Consider the following 9,004-nt stretch of genomic DNA (forward strand, 5'->3'; position numbering starts at 1 on the left):
TTCCCAAACTGGGAAACTGGAATCACCTGATTTGAAAGGGGATAACTTCTTCATCCAACTCCTATGAGATTTATTCACTTCCTGGTGATTCTCCACCACTTTATTATCCAAATCAAGCTTCTCACAAAGTGATTCATCCTGGTTTGATTGGAACGACGATGAAGCTGTGCTATTCCCAAACTGGGAAAACTGGAATCACCTGATTTGAAAGGGGATAACTTCTTCTTCCCAACTCCTATGAGATTTATTCAACTTCCTGGTGATTCTCCACCACTTTATGTATCCAAATCAAGCTTCTCACAAAGTGATTCATCCTGGTTTGATTGGAACGACGAAGAAGCTGTGCTATTCCCAAACTGGGAAACTGGAATCACCTGATTTGAAAGTGGGATAACTTCTTCATCCCAACTCCTATGAGATTTATTCAACTTCCTGGTGATTCTCCACCACTTTATGTATCCAAATCAAGCTTCTCACAAAGTGATTCATCCTGGTTTGATTGGAACGACGAAGAAGCTGTGCTATTCCCAAACTGGGAAACTGGAATCACCTGATTTGAAAGTGGGATAACTTCTTCATGCCAACTCCTATGAGATTTATTCAACTTCCTGGTGATTCTCCACCACTTTATGTATCCAAATCAAGCTTCTCACAAAGTGATTCATCCTGGTTTTGATTGGAACGACGAAGAAGCTGTCCTTCCCAAACTGGGAAACTGGAATCACCGATTTGAAAGTGGGATAACTTCTTCTTGCCAACTCCTATGAGATTTATTCAACTTCCTGGTGATTCTCCACCACTTTATGTATCCAAATCAAGCTTCTCACAAAGTGATTCATCCTGGTTTGATTGGAACGACGAAGAAGCTGTGCTATTCCCAAACTGGGAACTGGAATCACCTGATTTGAAAGTGGGATAACTCTTCTTGCCAACTCCTATGAGATTTATTCAACTTCCTGGTGATTCTCCACCACTTTATGTATCCAAATCAAGCTTCTCACAAAGTGATTCATCCTGGTTTGATTGGAACGACGAAGAAGCTGTGCTATTCCCAAACTGGGAAACTGGAATCACCTGATTTGAAAGTGGGATAACTTCTTCTTCCAACTCCTATGAGATTTATTCAACTTCCTGGTGATTCTCCACCACTTTATGTATCCAAATCAAGCTTCTCACAAAGTGATTCATCCTGGTTTGATTGGAACGACGAAGAAGCTGTGCTATTCCCAAACTGGGAAACTGGAATCACCTGATTTGAAAGTGGGATAACTTCTTCTTCCCAACTCCTATGAGATTTATTCAACTTCCTGGTGATTCTCCACCACTTTATGTATCCAAATCAAGCTTCTCACAAAGTGATTCATCCTGGTTTGATTGGAACGACGAAGAAGCTGTGCTATTCCCAAACTGGGAAACTGGAATCACCTGATTTGAAAGTGGGATAACTTCTTCATCCCAACTCCTATGAGATTTATTCAACTTCCTGGTGATTCTCCACCACTTTATGTATCCAAATCAAGCTTCTCACAAAGTGATTCATCCTGGTTTGATTGGAACGACGAAGAAGCTGTGCTATTCCCAAACTGGGAAACTGGAATCACCTGATTTGAAAGTGGGATAACTTCTTCATCCCAACTCCTATGAGATTTATTCAACTTCCTGGTTCTCCACCACTTTATGTATCCCAAATCAAGCTTCTCACAAAGTGATTCATCCTGGTTTGAACGGAACGACGAAGAAGCTGTGTTATTCCCAACTTGGGAAACTGGAATCACCTGATTTGAAAGTGGGATAACTTCTTCTTGCCAACTCCTATGAGATTTATTCAACCTCCTGGTGATTCTCCACCACTTTATGTATCCAAATCAAGCTTCTCATAAAGTGATTCATCCTAGTTTGATTGGAACGACGAAGAAGCTGTCCTATTCCCAAACTGGGAAACTGGAATCACCTGATTTGAAAGTGGGATAAGTTCTTCATCCCAACTCCTATGAGATTTATTCAACTTCCTGGTGATTCTCCACCACTTTATGTATCCAAATCAAGCTTCTCACAAAGTGATTCATCCTGGTTTGATTGGAACGACGAAGAAGCTGTGCTATTCCCAAACTGGGAAACTGGAATCACCTGATTTGAAAGTGGGATAACTTCTTCATCCAACTCCTATGAGATTTATTCTCCACCACTTTGTATCAAAATCAAGCTTCTCACAAAGTGATTCATCCTGGTTTGATTGGAACGACGAAGAAGCTGTGCTATTCCCAAACTGGGAAACTGGAATCACCTGATTTGAAAGTGGGATAACTTCTTCTTGCCAACTCCTATGAGATTTATTCAACTTCCTGGTGATTCTCCACCACTTTATGTATCCAAATCAAGCTTCTCACAAAGTGATTCATCCTGGTTTGATTGGAACGACGAAGAAGCTGTGCTATTCCCAAACTGGGAAACTGGAATCACCTGATTTGAAAGTGGGATAACTTCTTCTTTCCAACTCCTATGAGATTTATTCAACTTCCTGGTGATTCTCCACCACTTTATGTATCCAAATCAAGCTTCTCACAAAGTGATTCATCCTGGTTTGATTGGAACGACGAAGAAGCTGTGCTATTCCCAAACTGGGAAACTGGAATCACCTGATTTGAAAGTGGGATAACTTCTTCATCCCAACTCCTATGAGATTTATTCAACTTCCTGGTGATTCTCCACCACTTTATGTATCCAAATCAAGCTTCTCACAAAGTGATTCATCCTGGTTTGATTGGAACGACGAAGAAGCTGTGCTATTCCCAAACTGGGAAACTGGAATCACCTGATTTGAAAGTGGGATAACTTCTTCATCCAACTCCTATGAGATTTATTCAACTTCCTGGTGATTCTCCACCACTTTATGTATCCAAATCAAGCTTCTCACAAAGTGATTCATCCTGGTTTGATTGGAACGACGAAGAAGCTGTGCCTATTCCCAAACTGGGAAACTGGAATCACCTGATTTGAAAGTGGGATAACTTCTTCTTCCCAACTCCTATGAGATTTATTCAACTTCCTGGTGATTCTCCACCACTTTATGTATCCAAATCAAGCTTCTCACAAAGTGATTCATCCTGGTTTGATTGGAACGACGAAGAAGCTGTGCTATTCCCAAACTGGGAAACTGGAATCACCTGATTTGAAAGTGGGATAACTTCTTCATCCAACTCCTATGAGATTTATTCAACTTCCTGGTGATTCTCCACCACTTTATGTATCCAAATCAAGCTTCTCACAAAGTGATTCATCCTGGTTTGATTGGAACGACGAAGAAGCTGTGCTATTCCCAAACTGGGAAACTGGAATCACCTGATTTGAAAGTGGGATAACTTCTTCTTCCCAACTCCTATGAGATTTATTCAACTTCCTGGTGATTCTCCACCACTTTATGTATCCAAATCAAGCTTCTCACAAAGTGATTCATCCTGGTTTGATTGGAACGACGAAGAAGCTGTCCTATTCCCAAACTGGGAAACTGGAATCACCTGATTTGAAAGTGGGATAACTTCTTCTTTCCAACTCCTATGAGATTTATTCAACTTCCTGGTGATTCTCCACCACTTTATGTATCCAAATCAAGCTTCTCACAAAGTGATTCATCCTGGTTTGATTGGAACGACGAAGAAGCTGTGCTATTCCCAAACTGGGAAACTGGAATCACCTGATTTGAAAGTGGGATAACTTCTTCATCCCAACTCCTATGAGATTTATTCAACTTCCTGGTGATTCTCCACCACTTTATGTATCCAAATCAAGCTTCTCACAAAGTGATTCATCCTGGTTTGATTGGAACGACGAAGAAGCTGTGCTATTCCCAAACTGGGAAACTGGAATCACCTGATTTGAAAGTGGGATAACTTCTTCTTGCCAACTCCTATGAGATTTATTCAACTTCCTGGTGATTCTCCACCACTTTATGTATCCAAATCAAGCTTCTCACAAAGTGATTCATCCTGGTTTGATTGGAACGACGAAGAAGCTGTGCTATTCCCAAACTGGGAAACTGGAATCACCTGATTTGAAAGTGGGATAACTTCTTCTTCCCAACTCCTATGAGATTTATTCAACTTCCTGGTGATTCTCCACCACTTTATGTATCCAAATCAAGCTTCTCACAAAGTGATTCATCCTGGTTTGATTGGAACGACGAAGAAGCTGTGCTATTCCCAAACTGGGAAACTGGAATCACCTGATTTGAAAGTGGGATAACTTCTTCATCCCAACTCCTATGAGATTTATTCAACTTCCTGGTGATTCTCCACCACTTTATGTATCCAAATCAAGCTTCTCACAAAGTGATTCATCCTGGTTTGATTGGAACGACGAAGAAGCTGTGCTATTCCCAAACTGGGAAACTGGAATCACCTGATTTGAAAGTGGGATAACTTCTTCATCCCAACTCCTATGAGATTTATTCAACTTCCTGGTGATTCTCCACCACTTTATGTATCCAAATCAAGCTTCTCACAAAGTGATTCATCCTGGTTTGATTGGAACGACGAAGAAGCTGTGCTATTCCCAAACTGGGAAACTGGAATCACCTGATTTGAAAGTGGGATAACTTCTTCATCCCAACTCCTATGAGATTTATTCAACTTCCTGGTGATTCTCCACCACTTTATGTATCCAAATCAAGCTTCTCACAAAGTGATTCATCCTGGTTTGATTGGAACGACGAAGAAGCTGTGCTATTCCCAAACTGGGAAACTGGAATCACCTGATTTGAAAGTGGGATAACTTCTTCTTCCCAACTCCTATGAGATTTATTCAACTTCCTGGTGATTCTCCACCACTTTATGTATCCAAATCAAGCTTCTCACAAAGTGATTCATCCTGGTTTGATTGGAACGACGAAGAAGCTGTGCTATTCCCAAACTGGGAAACTGGAATCACCTGATTTGAAAGTGGGATAACTTCTTCCTCCCAACTCCTATGAGATTTATTCAACTTCCTGGTGATTCTCCACCACTTTATGTATCCAAATCAAGCTTCTCACAAAGTGATTCATCCTGGTTTGATTGGAACGACGAAGAAGCTGTCCTATTCCCAAACTGGGAAACTGGAATCACCTGATTTGAAAGTGGGATAACTTCTTCTTCCCAACTCCTATGAGATTTATTCAACTTCCTGGTGATTCTCCACCACTTTATGTATCCAAATCAAGCTTCTCACAAAGTGATTCATCCTGGTTTGATTGGAACGACGAAGAAGCTGTCTATTCCCAAACTGGGAAACTGGAATCACCTGATTTGAAAGTGGGATAACTTCTTCTTCCAACTCCTATGAGATTTATTCAACTTCCTGGTGATTCTCCACCACTTTATGTATCCAAATCAAGCTTCTCACAAAGTGATTCATCCTGGTTTGATTGGAACGACGAAGAAGCTGTCCTATTCCCAAACTGGGAAACTGGAATCACCTGATTTGAAAGTGGGATAACTTCTTCATCCCAACTCCTATGAGATTTATTCAACTTCCTGGTGATTCTCCACCACTTTATGTATCCAAATCAAGCTTCTCACAAAGTGATTCATCCTGGTTTGATTGGAACGACGAAGAAGCTGTGCTATTCCCAAACTGGGAAACTGGAATCACCTGATTTGAAAGTGGGATAACTTCTTCTTGCCAACTCCTATGAGATTTATTCAACTTCCTGGTGATTCTCCACCACTTTATGTATCCAAATCAAGCTTCTCACAAAGTGATTCATCCTGGTTTGATTGGAACGACGAAGAAGCTGTCTATTCCCAAACTGGGAAACTGGAATCACCTGATTTGAAAGTGGGATAACTTCTTCATCCCAACTCCTATGAGATTTATTCAACTTCCTGGTGATTCTCCACCACTTTATGTATCCAAATCAAGCTTCTCACAAAGTGATTCATCCTGGTTTGATTGGAACGACGAAGAAGCTGTGCTATTCCCAAACTGGGAAACTGGAATCACCTGATTTGAAAGTGGGATAACTTCTTCTTGCCAACTCCTATGAGATTTATTCAACTTCCTGGTGATTCTCCACCACTTTATGTATCCAAATCAAGCTTCTCACAAAGTGATTCATCCTGGTTTGATTGGAACGACGAAGAAGCTGTGCTATTCCCAAACTGGGAAACTGGAATCACCTGATTTGAAAGTGGGATAACTTCTTCATCCCAACTCCTATGAGATTTATTCAACTTCCTGGTGATTCTCCACCACTTTATGTATCCAAATCAAGCTTCTCACAAAGTGATTCATCCTGGTTTGATTGGAACGACGAAGAAGCTGTGCTATTCCCAAACTGGGAAACTGGAATCACCTGATTTGAAAGTGGGATAACTTCTTCATCCCAACTCCTATGAGATTTATTCTCCCCCTTTATGTATCCAAATCAAGCTTCTCACAAAGTGATTCATCCTGGTTTGATTGGAACGACGAAGAAGCTGTCTATTCCCAAACTGGGAAACTGGAATCACCTGATTTGAAAGTGGGATAACTTCTTCTTGCCAACTCCTATGAGATTTATTCAACTTCCTGGTGATTCTCCACCACTTTATGTATCCAAATCAAGCTTCTCACAAAGTGATTCATCCTGGTTTGATTGGAACGACGAAGAAGCTGTCCTATTCCCAAACTGGGAAACTGGAATCACCTGATTTGAAAGTGGGATAACTTCTTCTTCCCAACTCCTATGAGATTTATTCAACTTCCTGGTGATTCTCCACCACTTTATGTATCCAAATCAAGCTTCTCACAAAGTGATTCATCCTGGTTTGATTGGAACGACGAAGAAGCTGTGCTATTCCCAAACTGGGAAACTGGAATCACCTGATTTGAAAGTGGGATAACTTCTTCATCCCAACTCCTATGAGATTTATTCAACTTCCTGGTGATTCTCCACCACTTTATGTATCCAAATCAAGCTTCTCACAAAGTGATTCATCCTGGTTTGATTGGAACGACGAAGAAGCTGTGCTATTCCCAAACTGGGAAACTGGAATCACCTGATTTGAAAGTGGGATAACTTCTTCTTGCCAACTCCTATGAGATTTATTCAACTTCCTGGTGATTCTCCACCACTTTATGTATCCAAATCAAGCTTCTCACAAAGTGATTCATCCTGGTTTGATTGGAACGACGAAGAAGCTGTGCTATTCCCAAACTGGGAAACTGGAATCACCTGATTTGAAAGTGGGATAACTTCTTCTTCCCAACTCCTATGAGATTTATTCAACTTCCTGGTGATTCTCCACCACTTTATGTATCCAAATCAAGCTTCTCACAAAGTGATTCATCCTGGTTTGATTGGAACGACGAAGAAGCTGTCTATTCCCAAACTGGGAAACTGGAATCACCTGATTTGAAAGTGGGATAACTTCTTCATCCAACTCCTATGAGATTTATTCAACTTCCTGGTGATTCTCCACCACTTTATGTATCCAAATCAAGCTTCTCACAAAGTGATTCATCCTGGTTTGATTGGAACGACGAAGAAGCTGTGCTATTCCCAAACTGGGAAACTGGAATCACCTGATTTGAAAGTGGGATAACTTCTTCTTGCCAACTCCTATGAGATTTATTCAACTTCCTGGTGATTCTCCACCACTTTATGTATCCAAATCAAGCTTCTCACAAAGTGATTCATCCTGGTTTGATTGGAACGACGAAGAAGCTGTGCTATTCCCAAACTGGGAAACTGGAATCACCTGATTTGAAAGTGGGATAACTTCTTCATCCCAACTCCTATGAGATTTATTCAACTTCCTGGTGATTCTCCACCACTTTATGTATCCAAATCAAGCTTCTCACAAAGTGATTCATCCTGGTTTGATTGGAACGACGAAGAAGCTGTGCTATTCCCAAACTGGGAAACTGGAATCACCTGATTTGAAAGTGGGATAACTTCTTCATCCCAACTCCTATGAGATTTATTCAACTTCCTGGTGATTCTCCACCACTTTATGTATCCAAATCAAGCTTCTCACAAAGTGATTCATCCTGGTTTGATTGGAACGACGAAGAAGCTGTCCTATTCCCAAACTGGGAAACTGGAATCACCTGATTTGAAAGTGGGATAACTTCTTCCTTCCAACTCCTATGAGATTTATTCAACTTCCTGGTGATTCTCCACCACTTTATGTATCCAAATCAAGCTTCTCACAAAGTGATTCATCCTGGTTTGATTGGAACGACGAAGAAGCTGTCCTATTCCCAAACTGGGAAACTGGAATCACCTGATTTGAAAGTGGGATAACTTCTTCATTCCAACTCCTATGAGATTTATTCAACTTCCTGGTGATTCTCCACCACTTTATGTATCCAAATCAAGCTTCTCACAAAGTGATTCATCCTGGTTTGATTGGAACGACGAAGAAGCTGTGCTATTCCCAAACTGGGAAACTGGAATCACCTGATTTGAAAGTGGGATAACTTCTTCATCCCAACTCCTATGAGATTTATTCAACTTCCTGGTGATTCTCCACCACTTTATGTATCCAAATCAAGCTTCTCACAAAGTGATTCATCCTGGTTTGATTGGAACGACGAAGAAGCTGTGCTATTCCCAAACTGGGAAACTGGAATCACCTGATTTGAAAGTGGGATAACTTCTTCATCCCAACTCCTATGAGATTTATTCAACTTCCTGGTGATTCTCCACCACTTTATGTATCCAAATCAAGCTTCTCACAAAGTGATTCATCCTGGTTTGATTGGAACGACGAAGAAGCTGTCCTATTCCCAAACTGGGAAACTGGAATCACCTGATTTGAAAGTGGGATAACTTCTTCATCCCAACTCCTATGAGATTTATTCAACTTCCTGGTGATTCTCCACCACTTTATGTATCCAAATCAAGCTTCTCACAAAGTGATTCATCCTGGTTTGATTGGAACGACGAAGAAGCTGTGCTATTCCCAAACTGGGAAACTGGAATCACCTGATTTGAAAGTGGGATAACTTCTTCTTGCCAACTCCTATGAGATTTATTCAACTT

The sequence above is a fragment of the Brassica rapa genome, unplaced genomic scaffold (genome assembly GCF_000309985.2).
Source record: "Brassica rapa cultivar Chiifu-401-42 unplaced genomic scaffold, CAAS_Brap_v3.01 Scaffold0340, whole genome shotgun sequence".
NCBI classification, from domain to species: Eukaryota; Viridiplantae; Streptophyta; class Magnoliopsida; order Brassicales; family Brassicaceae; genus Brassica; species Brassica rapa.